The 14,725-nt window shown below is 43.3% G+C and overlaps 1 protein-coding gene across 2 annotated transcripts in view; it reads right to left on the bottom strand.

The window, feature by feature from the left end:
• LOC140484764 (protein transport protein Sec24C-like) overlaps positions 1-11,515 on the bottom strand; it is a 75,147-nt gene extending 63,632 nt beyond the window's left edge. For both annotated transcript variants that reach the window (XM_072583581.1, XM_072583582.1), the window contains exon 1: positions 11,395-11,515. The gene's annotated coding sequence lies outside the window, so the exon portion shown is untranslated. The remainder of the gene's footprint in view (positions 1-11,394) is intronic.
• Positions 11,516-14,725: the final 3,210 nt, after the last annotated feature.

The following is a 14,725-nucleotide window of genomic DNA, read 5'->3' as shown; positions in this document are numbered from 1 at the left end:
CACCATGGCAACCTTGGTCAGTTATCCTCCCTACTGTCCCCATCATCAACTTTTCTTTATTTCTAGCACACACACATCTGTCACTTTCGTGGGTTCCATATCTGCCTATCTGCTCACCACCCACCCAATATATAGACCTTTTTTCCCTCGCTGCTCTCAGTTCTGAAGAAGTGTCATGGGACTTGAAACACTAACTCTGCTTTCTCTCCTCAGGCTTTGTCAGAACTTGAGTTTCTCCAGTAATTTCAGTTTTAGTTTCAGATTTCCAGTACTACTGTTCTTTGTTTGATTTATCCAGCTTGATATGCTGATTAGAAATGTAACCCCATTGGAACTGAAGAGGGTAAGAGTCTAACTATTTACTAGCCTGTCATTCTCAACACCTTCTTGAGACTTGGTCAGAAGTCACATAACACCAGATTATAGTCCTACAGTTGTATTTGAAATCACAAGCTTTTGGAGCGCTGCTCCTTTGTCACTCGACAAAAGTGCAGGGCTCCGAAAACGTGTGATTTCAAATAAACCTGTTGGGCTATAATCTAGTCGTGTCTAACTTCTGACCTTGTCCAGCCTAGTCCAACACCAGTACCCCCACTTCTAGAGACTTGTTAGACTAACAGTCTATCCATCGTCAGAGATGCTTTTGATATTGTCTGCAAGTATGAACACCTTGCATCTTCTTCCAAGTGAAACACCCCCATCCCCACACCCCTCAATCATAAACCTCCCAGATTTGTTGTCAGCAAAATTCAGAACAAATCATATAATCCCTTTTATCCACCATTTTATCCCAAATTGACAAAAGTCCCGAGTAAAAACCATCTTATAAAACCTCATATTTAACAAGGTTTCTCACTCAAAAGCAGTCAATGAAGCAAGTTAAAAATATACTAACTTGGTGCACTGTACATATAAAAGTTGACAACATATGCCAAGTAAAGACTTTGAGGTTCATTCATCACAAATAAACCTGATGTTTTAAATGCCAAGAGGGAGAATCTAACCAAAACTTTCATTCATTACCTCATCCATGCTCAGGTTATTGAAGAATGGCAGTGGAGAGTTTTTTGGGTTTAAAACATGCAAAGTTTGACAAGGTATACTTCTAGGTTTTTGGCATCATCACTCAGAAACATCCACAATTTTACTGAATCGTATTGGTAAGAATACTGCTCACTGTTATTCTGCAATTATAATTTTAAAATCCAAGAGTCTACCAGATGGTGAGGCACCTACTACTGTAATGGTAGAACAGAGTCTCAACCAGCTTGCTAACTGAAAATACTCTCTACTAATGTTACACATTGCACTCCAGCTTTTTAGTGTTTCGCACTCAGTTTTCCTGTAATAGTGTTATTCCACAACAGTGCAGCACTAACATGACTGCAAGCTCCTGTCTACACCAGTTTTGACAAGCCCATGACTTAGGCCATCTTTTTAACTCAGGAAGAGAGATTTCATATCTCATCTGAAGCAATGGATCGAATTATGCTCACAGGGACCACACCATTGAAGAAACTGAAGCAGACAGACTGTAAACGTCCAGTGTAGCTCAGACCTCTATGAAATAGTTGCAACTTACCTTGCTATTCAACTGCTGCCTACAGTACACAGAGCTCGAAAAGACTCCAGCGACAGTCTCCAGATGAACGTTTACTACAAACATACAGACTCCCATAACTAACTGGACTACACCTCTTCCCACCCAGTATCCTGCAAGAACTCCATCCCATTCTCCCAATTCCTTCGCCTCCGCCACATCTGCTTGGACAAAGAGACATTCCACTCGCAAGGATCACAGGTGTCCACCTATTGCGAACAACAGGTTTTTTCTCCCTGTCACCCAGACAGCCCTCCACTGCACCATCTCCATTCCCCGTTTCAAGGCTCTAAACCACCCCCACCTCCCAACACAATAAAGAGAGTCCCCCTTGTCCTCAGCTACCTCCCCACCAGTTTCTGCATCCAACATATCATCCTTAAACACTTCCCTAAGTTTACGTTTGGTCTCCCCGACGTAGAGAAGATCACATTATAGGTGTAACTTCTCTAAATAAAGTGCAGCAGGTCAAGAAGGTAGCTCAACCTCTGAAGGACAACGAGGGATGGGTAATAAATATGAAGCCTACATCTCATGAATGAATAAAAACAACAAAAAGCTGAGATTACCAACATTGGCTCATTATCTCAGCATCCAAATAAAACAACGGCTTAATAACACTTGCTGCCTAGAACACAATTTCATAGACAGAACAATATTGGCCTCAATCTGCAGTGAGAATGCTGGGAGAACTGTCAACTTCCACTGTTATTTCTCTACTGAAATGGACAGTAACTTAAAGCTTTTGCCCAATACACAGAACTTCAATGTTTCTGATAATGAACCTATACTGCTGTTTAAAAGTCCCAGACTGCAAACAATTAATCATTGAACTGATGAGCACTTCCATCCTTACACTCAGGAGAAAGTGAGGACTGCAGATGCTGGAGATCAGAGTCAAAATCTGTTGAGGCTGGAAACATACAGCCAGTCAGGCAGCATCCGAGGAGTGAGAGCCGATTCTCCTGCTCCTCAGATACTACCTGATCTGCTGTGCTTTCTCAGCACCACACTTTTCAACTTACACTCTTAGGCCGTGCAATAAAAGCTTTCAACTTTTATTTTATTAAAAGAGGTGTGAATTTATGTATTGGGTTTGAAATGATGTACTAAGCTCATAATTGCTCTAAACACTCCTGAAAAACTAATGAGCTGATGTTGGATTAATATCTCACTTAAAATAAGAAATCACAACTCCAGGTTTTATCAAAGATTTATATTCTCGCCCTTATCTTTAGTCCTAATGCGTGCTGCAGTTATTTATTTAGCATTCCCAATAAAACTTTAAGATTTAAAAATCTATTGCTTTAAACTCAATTTGATACCTGGCAAGATACCTCACAATATGACTAGCCCTGCTAAATTGCCCATAGTGTTAGCTGCAGGGTAAATGTAGGGGAATGAGTGTGGGTGGGTGCGCTTCGGCGGGTCGGTGTGGACTTGTTGGGCCGAAGGGCCTGTTTCCACACTGTAGGTAATCTAAAGACATCATTGTCGTTGGATGAGAGGGGAGATATGACTTTTAACAGGTTCACAGTGCCCTTGGGCAAGGGGAAACCTCATGATCTCTGCCTGTGACCAGCAATGCTACTTTAAATTAACAGCCATTCTTCTCAAAAATAGAAGCCAGATCTACAGATTGCCCAACTGTGCTGACAAGATTACCCCCATTCCCCTGCCCCACCTGAAGAATAGTTTTCATTTTAGCTAAATGAATTCGCAAGTTCATCTGTGTCTAAAAACTATTTTCTCAAATTCACTCTTTCAAAACACACCGTCTGTAGTGTGCGCAAGAAAAAGACTAGATTTCTAGAATACATATTAAAAAGGAAAGAACACTGTGCGGTGAAATTGGAAGGTATTAAAACATTAAATTGCAACCTGTTTTCACCCACCCTTCACGAACAGTTTAGAATACTGCACAACTGCAGCTGATGGTTACCATCTGAAACTGGAATAGGAGGCCATTCAGCCCTGACTCTAATTATTTTGGTCCCTATCTCAACTTCAACCATTTCCTATCAGCTTCACATTAACTGACATAAAACACTCAATTCTGCCAACATTCAAAGCCCTTAGTGTGTGAGAAAGTACTTCCTGATTCCCATGTTAAATGGCTTTGTTCTAAAGTCATTGTCTTGATCCCTTCTCCAGAGGAAATCATTTTCCAGTAACAAACTCTTAATATTTTTAAAACCCTCAATCAGATCACCTCAGTCTCAAACTCAAAGGAATGTGGAAGTTTAATGAATGTATCTCTGCGATTTAACTTTTTGTCCTGATAACATGGAAAACAGTACGTGGCATAAATAATAAATGCTAGAACCACACCAGCACACAATAATGCACTGGAAAGAGGAAGTAAGAACAGCTCAATGAAAAGTAAAAATGAAAACAATGAGAGCATGAGAGAGAACAAGCTGGAGGGCACAACAGAAAGAAAATACTTAAGTATGATTGGAAGTGTGCAATAAGTCTGCTTTGTAAAATACAGTTGCCAAAGATGCAAATCAGAAACAAAACCACAACAAGATCACAGATATAAAGTCCTAATTCTTTTAATAACCTCTTGGTAGCGCAATTACTAATTTAGCACACTAATTGTTATTTCAATAAAATGACTGTTTTAAAATCACCTCAATCTGGACAACAACAGTTGAAGGTGGCAGTTTACCACTACCTTCTTGAGGGCAATGAGAGATGGGCAATAATTACTGGACCAGCCAGCAATGCCGACACTCTGAAAGAATACTAAAATTCAACCACTGGATACTGAGCTCAATGACACTCAGACTAATGGGTCACATCCTTTCACAGTCCTAGTAATATACATTCCTAATGATCACTTCAATAAGCAGTGAACATGGGCTGTTTTATATCTTAACTAGGATTAGAAAATGGCAGTAAGTAGTGATTCCTTCCACAATGAACACTTTGAAATTTTACATCATTTAAAAGCAAGCAATTTTTAAATATAGCCTTCTTTGATACATTAATTCAAACTATAGTTGGCGAGTGAAGACAGTACAAAATATGAAAAAGTGACTAAAATTCCAGGTGAAAGGGGGTATTAAAGCAGCAAATCTAGACACTTTTACTATAAAGTTCTGCGTTGGTATTCCAGGGTAAACTTTGGATTAAAATCATAAAACATTAACAACTTGCATTCTAGATTAGAGTGGTGCTGGAAAAGCACAGCAGTTCAGGCAACATCTGAGGAGCAGGAAAATTGACGTTTCGGGCAAGAGCCCTTCATCAGGAATAGAGCTTGCACTTCACTAGAGGGGAAAATGAACTTGGAAGCAATTTTATAAAACGTTGGATAAATTGGTAGCTTCTGGAAAAGCTTTGGATGGCACATAGAAATGTGGCAAAACAGAAATTTCAGGAGAGAACTTCAGACAGCAGAAAGAGGCAATGGGAGGCACTGCTACCAATGGTCTAGAGAGAGTAAAGAAAGAGCAAGATTTTTAGGGAGCTAGGTTGGAAGCTCAGAGTTAGAACGAACAGAGTTGTTGTCTCTGGTTTGTTACCCGTGCCACGTGATAGAGAATCGAGGAATAGGGAGAGAGAAGAGTTAAATGCGTGGCTACAGGGATGGTGCAGGAGGGAGGGATTTCGGTATTTGGATAACTGGGGTTCTTTCTGGGGAAGGTGGGACCTCTATAGACAGGATGGTCTGCACCTGAACCTGAGGGGCACCAGTATCCTTGGGGGGAGGTTTGCTAGTGCTCTTGGGGGGGGTTTAAACTAACTCTGCAGGGGCATGGGAACCCAGACTGTAACTTTAGGGTGCAGGACCTGGAGTGTAGGGAGGGTAGGAATATGGTATCAATCTTAAAGGATCGTGCCTGTAAACAGAAGAGTGGCTTGAAGTGTGTATACTTTAATGCCAGAAGTATACGAAATAAGGTAGGTGAACTCGCAGCGTGGGTTGGTACCTGGGACTTCGATGTTGTGGCTATTACGGAGACATGGCTAGATCAGGGACAGGATTGGCTGTTGCAGGTTCCAGGGTTTAAATGTTTTAGTAGGGTCAGAGGTGGGGGTAAAAGAGGGGGGGGTGTGGCTTTGCTTGTCAAAGATAGTATTACAGCGGTGGAAAGGAAGATGGATGAAGATTTGCCATCTGAGGTAGTTTGGGTTGAGGTTAGGAATAGGAGAGGTGAGGTCACCCTGTTAGGAGTCTTTTACAGGCCTCCTAATAGTCCTAGAATCGTTGAAGAAAGGATTGCGAAGATGATTCAGGAGAAGAGTGACAGTAATAGGGTGATTGTTATGGGAGACTTTAACTTTCCTGATATTGATTGGGAAAGCTATAGCTCAAGTTCGTTAGATGGGTCAGTGTTTGTGCAATGTGTGCAGGAGAGTTTCCTGACACAATATGTAGATAAGCCAACAAGAGGTGAGGCCATACTGGATTTGGTTCTGGGTAACGAACCAGGCCAGGTATTAGAACTAGAGGTAGGTGAGCACTTTGGGGACAGTGACCACAATTCGGTGATTTTTAGTCTCGTGATGGGGAGGGATAAGTGTGTACTACAGGGCAAGAGTTATAGCTGGGGGCAGGGAAATTATGATGCGTTGAGGCATGACTTAGGATGTGTGGATTGGAAAAGTAGATTCCAAGGCAAGAGCGTAATTGATATGTGGAACTTGTTCAAGGAGCAACTATTGAGTGTCCTTGATAAGTACGTACCTATCAGGCAGGGAGGAAAGGGTCGTGTGAAGGAGCCGTGGTTTAATAAGGAGTTGGAATCCCTTGTTAAATGGAAGAGGGCGGCCTTTGTAAAGATGAGGCGTGAAGGTTCAATAGGGGCGATTGAGAGTTATAAGGTAGCCCGGTAGGACCTGAAGAGAGAGCTAAGAGCAGCAAGGAGGGGACATGAAAGGTCCTTAGTTGGTAGGATTAGGGAAAACCCTAAGGCTTTCTATAGGTATGTTAGGAATAAAAGAATGACTAGGGAAGGAATAGGTCCAATCAAGGATAGTAATGGGAAGTTGCGTGTGGAGGCTGAAGAGATTGGGGAGGCGCTGAATGAATACTTTTCGTCAGTATTCACTCAGGAACAGGACATTGTTGTCGATATGAATACTGAGGCACGAATAAGTAGAATGGATGGCTTTGAGATATGTAGAGAAGAGGTGTTGGAAATTCTGGCAAGGGTGAAAATAGATAAGTCCCCTGGGCCTGATTGCATTTATCCTAGGATTCTCTGGGAAGCAAGGGAGGAGATTGCAGAGCCATTGGCCTTGATTTTTGTGTCCTCTTTGTCTACAGGAGTAGTGCCAGAGGACTGGAGGCTAGCAAACGTGGTTCCCTTGTTCAAGAAGGGGAGTAGGGATAATCCTAGTAACTATAGGCCAGTGAGTCTCACTTCTGTTGTGGGCAAAGTCTTAGAGAGAATTATAAGGGATAGGATTTATGCACATCTGGATAAGAATGATGTGATCAAGGATAGTCAGCATGGTTTTGTGAAGGGCAGGTCGTGCCTCACAAACCTTATTGAATTCTTTGAGAAGGTGACGAAGGAGGTAGATGAGGGGAAAGCGGTAGATGTAGTATATATGGATTTTAGTAAGGCGTTTGATAAGGTCCCCCATGGTAGGCTACTGCAGAAAATACAGAGATATGGCATTGAGGGTGAGTTGGAGGTTTGGATTAGGAATTGGCTCTCTGGAAGAAGACAGAGGGTAGTAGTTGATGGCAAAGATTCATCTTGGAGTGCCGTCACTAGTGGTGTTCCGCAAGGATCTGTTTTGGGACCATTGCTGTTTGTCATTTTTATAAATGACCTGGAGGAAGGGTTAGAAGGTTGGGTGAGCAAGTTTGCGGATGATACGAAAGTCGGAGGAGTTGTAGACAGTGAGGAAGGATATGGCAGGTTACAGCGGGATATAGAGAAGCTGCAGAGCTGGGCAGAAAGGTGGCAAATGGAGTTCAATGTAGCTAAGTGTGAAGTGATTCACTTTGGTAAGAGTAATAAAAAGATGGATTACTGGGCTAATGGTAGACTACTTGGTAGTGTGGAAGAGCAGAGGGATCTTGGTGTCCATGTACACAGATCTCTGAAAGTTGCCACCCAGGTAAATAGTGCAGTGAAGAAGGCATATGGCGTACTGGCTTTTATTGGTAGAGGAATTGAGTTCCGGAGTCCTGAGGTCATGCTGCAGTTGTATAAGACTCTGGTGCGGCCGCTTCTGGAATATTGTGTGCAGTTTTGGTCGCCATACTATAGGAAGGATGTGGAGGCACTGGAACGGGTGCAGAGGAAGTTTACCAGGATGTTGCCTGGTATGGTAGGAAGATCCTATGAGGAAAGGCTGAGGCACTTGGGGTTGTTTTCTTTGGAGAAAAGAAGGTTTAGGGGTGATTTGATAGAGGTGTACAAGATGATTAGGGGGTTAGATAGGGTTGACAGTGAGAACCTTTTTCCGCGTATGGAGTCAGCTATTACAAGGGGGCATAGCTTTAAATTAAGGGGGGGTAGATATAGGACTGATGTTAGGGGTAGGTTCTTCACTCAGCGAGTCGTAAGATCATGGAATGCCCTGCCAGTAGCATGAGGACTGATGTTAGGGGTAGGTTCTTCACTCAGCGAGTCGTAAGATCATGGAATGCCCTGCCAGTAGCAGTAGTGGACTCTCCCTCTTTATGGGTATTTAAGCGGGCATTGGATAGGTATATGGAGGATAGTGGGTTAGTGTAGGTTAGGTGGGCTTTGATCGGCGCAACATCGAGGGCCGAAGGGCCTGTACTGCGCTGTATTGTTCTATGTTCTATGTAGAGTGGTGGAGATTGCATAGGTGGAGTGCAAGGTGTTCCATGAAAGATGAGAAGACAGATGCTTTAAAAAGAAAATCACAATGCTACAGTGCCAAGAACAAATGGCAGACCAAAAAGCAATGTGGCAGCACTTCAACAGGTGAAAGGATGTGGAACGAACTGAAGGTGAGCAGAGTGCAGGAGACTAGTGGGGAGATTGTTGGAGACCTTGACTGGCTATGACCAGCATGGAATGCAGAGACAATGCATGGAACAGTGTCCTCTCTCTGCAAATGATCTTGGAGGCGGACTGGTATTTACTTAAGCTGGTGATGCTCATAACTGAACCTTGCTAGCTTTGTCTCCACCAGGTGGACTTTCCTGTTCCACTGCCAACTGACGCCTTTAAGTTTGATTCAGAAACACTTAAGGAACACATCTGTTCTCACCAGTATTAAGTGAATGGCAGACGGACATATGCCATGTAATGCACACAGTACCTTAGGTGGCGTTCCGTTGAATACTTACCTGTGGCCTGGGTTGCTCCACGATACTGGGACTCCAGTGGGAATTTTTCCTACACCAACCACTGCTTTCCTATGGCATTGTTGACCTCTGATTGACCGGCAGCTCTCAGTTGGTGAGACATCTGGGATCTCAATTCCACTGGAAGATTCACTGCTTGCCTCACCACTGCCTGATTGGTATGTGGTTTGATGGGCCTTCTATCACTGGTTCACTACCCAGTAGATAACCCACCATCATTTCAAGCTGAAGGTCTGAATGTGAGATTTGAAGGTTAGCTAATTGCTCATAGGCACCAGTAAATGAAGAGAGTTGTTTTAATGCAACAAAATATGTCATTCAAGAATATGCTGCCTCAAAGGGCAGTGGAAACAGGTTCAGTACAAACTTGTCTTCGGGATTTGAATAAATATTTGAAAGGGAAGCGTATATAGTGAGAGGGGGGAGGGGTTGGGGGAGTGAAGCAACTAACTGAAAGACTGTCATTCACAACCTCAGATCAGATAAGAAATTACTTCAAACCTCAGCTAGTGACTGAAATACAACCATCCGGAAAGTTCCTATCTGTAAGATATTTTGTGGTGAAATGGATAACAATTTTCACTTCAGTGGAAGCTCCCTGTCTGTTCTCTACTCAGTGACTTGAAATGACAAGAATTGGGCTGGGATTGATACAACAATTCAGAAAACCCTCACAAACTGATGGATGAGTGCAATGGACAGTGATCAAACAGCCATGGATTTAAAGGGACTATGCTATCAATACCGAGAGAGTGTCTAGTTTAGCTAGTAAGTCACACCTGGCCCGATTCACTGCGACTACGCAACTGGCAAAACTTGGCTGCAATATAATTCGAGGAACCAGCTTGGTCAAAAGAATTCACCAGTCAAACTATGTGACAATCCTGAACTTTCAGTGTGGTAAACAGATCTGTCATTGGGGTTTTGTTAGAACTGGTCAATTTACTATCCATTCAAGTGAGTGGAAACCTTGGTGCAGTTTTACAGAAAACTCATCAGGGACAAAAAATGTAGCTTTCTTTTCATAAATAAAGTGGAATAAGAACAATAGGTATGCGTCAGTGGGTAGCTCTCTCATCCCAGTCAACAAGTAGTGGATACAAATCCCACTCCAGCCACTTGAGCACAAAATGCAAGCTGATCCTCCACCACACTGCTCGAGAGTGCTGCACTGTTGAGGTGCTGTCCTTCTGGTGAATCGCTAAAAATAGCCCCAAGAGCTCTCTCAGGTAGACTTAAAAACTTCTTTGACACTTATGAAGAGCAGAGGGTTTCTCACAAGCATCCTGGTCATATTCATGATTCAAACAGCATTACTAAGAAGTATTTCCTACATTTTAACACATTTGTAAAGTTTTCACTTAAGACCATCTGAGAGAATGATAGATACTAAAAAAAAAGTGTGCTCCAATCACTGCATTAGAATTTGAACACAGAACCTTCTAGTTCAAACCTAGAGAGATTGATCTCAAAAGACTGCCTTTTGATTGAAAAGTGGATGCCAAGGAAACTGCAGATTCAATAGTCAAGGTTGACAGTAGACTGAGTATTTTAGGGTGCAAAGGACATTTGAGGATAATGCAGTCACGAGGATTGGATTCATCACTGAAAGTATCAATTTTGTTGGTTTATTTTGGGGACATGGAAGGAGTGAAGAAGGATACTGATTATCATTAGGCAGCAGAATATTTGGGAAAGAGAGTAGGGCAATAGATACCAGGCAACAGTGAGGGATAGCGCTGTTAAGACGATATGATTTGTTGGGAATAAGGGAGCAGTGGTGGGATGGTATTGCTGTCAGGAGTATTTGGGGTGTTGGAAGACGATTTAAGATTCAAGTATTTATGGTGTAACTGGGATACAGGGGTATTATTGGGGTTTGGGAGTCAAATTATGTTCTTTGGCATTATGGGTATGTTTAGGACACAATTAAGATGAGAGGAGTCTTTGGAAAAAGATTTGTATTTGGATTAAGGGAAATATTGTATTGCTTTCTGGATAATCGCACTGATTGGGATTTTCTTGGAGTGTTTGGGGATAACTGCTGTGTTTTGGGGAACTGAGTTTTTAAAGTGGGTTGTTGGGGGTAATTGCAGTTTCTGGGGATAACTGCAAAGTTTGGTGGGGGTATTGGATATTTTAAAGGGGTAATTGCAGTGGATGAAGGGGTTTTTAAAGGAGTTACTGTGGTGTCAGAGAGGATTTATGGGATTTTAAGGGGGTTATTAGGGATTACTGGGGGGGGGGGGGGATTTCTGCGGTGTTTGAGGAAAGGGAACACGGCTCACAGGAACAGACGCTCCTCCGCCAGCGGGTGAAGGGGCGGCGGAGGCGGCGCCGGAACCGACAGCTCAGCCTTTCCGCCAGGGCCCAGGATGAGAGGGAGAGGCCGGCGCCCGGGGCCGTGGGTGAGCCAGGTGCCCCCTCCTCCTCCCTCCAGGGCCGGCCCCCGGCTTGTTGGCTCGATCAGTCAGTCACTCACCGCCGCCTACAGCCCCGGCCCTGTCTCCCTGTCTGTCTCGGTCACGGTGTCGGTGTGGGGCCCGCGCCCGGTCTCTCGGAGTCTCCGGCGCTGCCACGTCCTCGGTCACGGCCTGACGCGATGACGCAATAGCCCCGCCCTGAGCCCAGGACCCGGATGTGGCAGTGGCGCGTGCGCAGTGTACTCCCTCCCGGGGGGGGGTCAATGTCTGAGTCCCTGAGGACCACTTGAAAGATGCTGGAGGCTCCATCACTGAGGATGGGCACTTAAACAGGAGCTGCATAGACTTTTAGAGTTGAGGGCTCTGGTGAGATGGTACTAATCAGGAGTTGGGACAGATCAGCCATGACCTTTACAGAATGGTTGGGCCACTTTGAAGGATCTAATGGCCTTTTCCTTCTCCTGTGTCAAATGTTCTATCTGAGAGCAACAAATGTCTTTGCTCAGTTCAGCATCACCTCTGTGTTGTTGTCCTCTATGCCCTATCAGTAAAGCAAATGATTTGTGCACGCACCCATCCAGGCCCCTCTGCCCCTGTCCTACTCGTGGAATTGTCCTGATAGTATATTGTCCGTCCCCATTCTTCCTACTAAAATGTTTCACTCCACACTTCACATAATGAGTGGTTAGGACCTGCAATGCACTGCCTGACCATAGAGTCATAGAGGGCAGCACGGTGGCTCAGTGGTCAGCACTGCTGGGACCTGGGTTTGATTCCAGCCTTGGGAAACTGCTTGTGTGGAATTTGCATATTCTTCCCGTGTCTGTGTGGGTTTCCTCCCACAATCAAAAGATGAGCAGGTTAAGTGATTTGCCCATGCTAAATTGCCCATAGTGTGTAGGTTAGGTGCATTAGTCAGGGGTAAAGGTAGAGGAATGTGTTTGGGTGGGATACTCTTCGAAGAGTCAGTGTAAACTTGTTTGGCCAAAGGACCTGTTTCTACCTGATTCTATGATGTATGGCACGGAAAAAGATCCTTCGGTCCAACTTGACCTTACCAAGGTTAATCCAGTCCCATTTTCCAGCATTTAGCCCATATCCCTCTAAACCCTTCCTATTCATATACCAACCAGATGCCTTTTAAATGTTGTGATTGTACCAGCCACCACCACTTCCTCTGGCAGCTCATTCCATACACACATCAACCCCTGTGTGAAAGAGTTGCCCCTTAGGTCCCTATTATATCTTTTCTCTCACCTTATGCTCTCACAATCTATGCTGTCTAGTTCTGGACTTGCGTTTAACCACTGTAGAGGAGTTTACTGGGTTCTGTGTCCAATACACTTTCATGTCAAGTATCATTATTCTTCAGTTCAGCTTATGAAATTGAAATGATCACTGGCTTCAAGCCACAAGTGATGGTATTGAATCAGAAAACTGAAGGTTCAAGTCCTACTGGATTCAGGTGCCAATCAGAGAGGACATGAATGAGGCTGGCTATTAACGTGGGAATGCTACACCATCCTTCAATTTAGCTGCAGATTTGTACAGATTCCAGTTATTGAATATGAAAAGAGAAATGAATCCTACACATCTGCTTCTCCTACCCCCACATTTTTACATTCATATTGTGTCCAAAAGCCTTCCTTCTACTTAAAGGTAGAACTTGCATTTGTACAGTGCCTTTTCACTTTATTCATAGAATACGGAGGTTGCCAGCTAGTCCTGCATTTCATGACTATTCCTAATTACTCTCTTGAACCAACGCTGTAGGTGCTATTAGAGAACAAGTTCCAGTTTTTGATGCAGCAACAGTAACAGCAATATAGTTCCAACTCAGGATAATGAGTGGCTGGGCGAGATGATGTTTCCAAAAGCCCTCTGCCCTTATCTTTCTGGATGGTAGAGGTCGTAGGTTTGGGAGCTGCTGTTTTTAACAACTCATCACATCTACATGAAGTGTCATCACTGTTTCAATTTAATGTCTCATCAAAATGACAACACTATCAACAACACAACACACCCTCAAAACTACACGAGTAAGTCTAGATTATATGCTCAAACCTTGAGATCGAATAAATTTTTTTCTGGACAAATAATGAGATAATAGAGGCATCCAATGTGTTACTTTGTCTATGATTAGTTTGTGCTCACTAGTTATGAAAATTTCAGACGTCATTTGATACAAGGAAAGTCAATCTGATAGAGGAAGGAATCAGTTGGTGGGTAAACAGCATGTCTCACTGATAGTACTCTGACTGACGGCAATGATACCGGCTAATCGCTCACAGGGCACACTATGCACAGATAGAGAGACTCATTTGGAAAATAGTTGACTGGCATTAGAGTGACATGTTGCAGGGCTTTGTGCACACTGCAATGTTCATATTTAGTTCTTGCCTCACCCCAGAGAGAAGCAGCAAGATAAACCCACATGGAGTACATGCTCAAGTGTACTATCAAAATGGGTTTGAAAACTGTTGCAACCATGGCTGATACCATGTAACATGTCTGTTAAAAGCAACTTTTTTGTTCAATGTGCCTTGTTTTTGTAGGTCTTATAAATCTCTGATGTTGATTTAAATGTGTCGAGGTGACTGCATTCCTACCCAGACTTTCTTATGACTGTAAGACCATTACAATGGGAGACGAAGTAACCTGTTTGGCCCATCCAGTCTCTTTCACCATTCAGTGAGATCATGGCTGACTTGACAATCCTCAATTCCACATTCCTGCCATTTCTCCATAACTCTTGATTCCCTTACTGTTTGAAATGTCTGTCTATCTCAGCCTTGATTATACTCAATGACCATCTCTACCGTACTCTATGCTAAAGGATTCCACAAATTTATTCTTCTCTGAGAGACAAAATCCCTCTGGGTCTCTTTCTTAAGTTGGCAACTGGTTACTTTGAGATTATGCCCTCTGATCCTAAACTCTCTCACAAGACATCCTATTTTTATACCCTATTTCTTTTGAAATAAAGGCCAACATTCCATTTATCTTCCTTATTTGCCACTGAATTTGGATGCTGTCTATTCACGAATCATGCAGAGAACCCCCCCCCACCCCGCCTCCCCCCAAGTATCTACATACTCTGAGAATCTGTGTGCTGACACATTCACTTACAGTCTCTGGAGCCAATGCCACAAGTGGACCTCAGAGTTACACAGTGGCTGGAGCAATTAGATGGAATGTAGCACATGTCCTGAATATTTAGCTCTGAGCATTGATCTCCTTGTAACCTTATCTCCATAATGGTCATAAGATCATGCCCATTAACCTGTATTTGTGCTGTTAATTCCATCTATTTTGTTTTAAATACTGCATGTGTTTAAGTAAAAATGTGGTTGCCTCAATGCTCTGTATAACCAAAGCATAATATCCTCA

Source organism: Chiloscyllium punctatum, chromosome 13 (genome assembly GCF_047496795.1).
Source record: "Chiloscyllium punctatum isolate Juve2018m chromosome 13, sChiPun1.3, whole genome shotgun sequence".
Taxonomy (NCBI): domain Eukaryota; kingdom Metazoa; phylum Chordata; class Chondrichthyes; order Orectolobiformes; family Hemiscylliidae; genus Chiloscyllium; species Chiloscyllium punctatum.
Note: the sequence above shows the minus strand (reverse complement) of the source record. Positions and strands in the feature narration are given on the sequence as shown.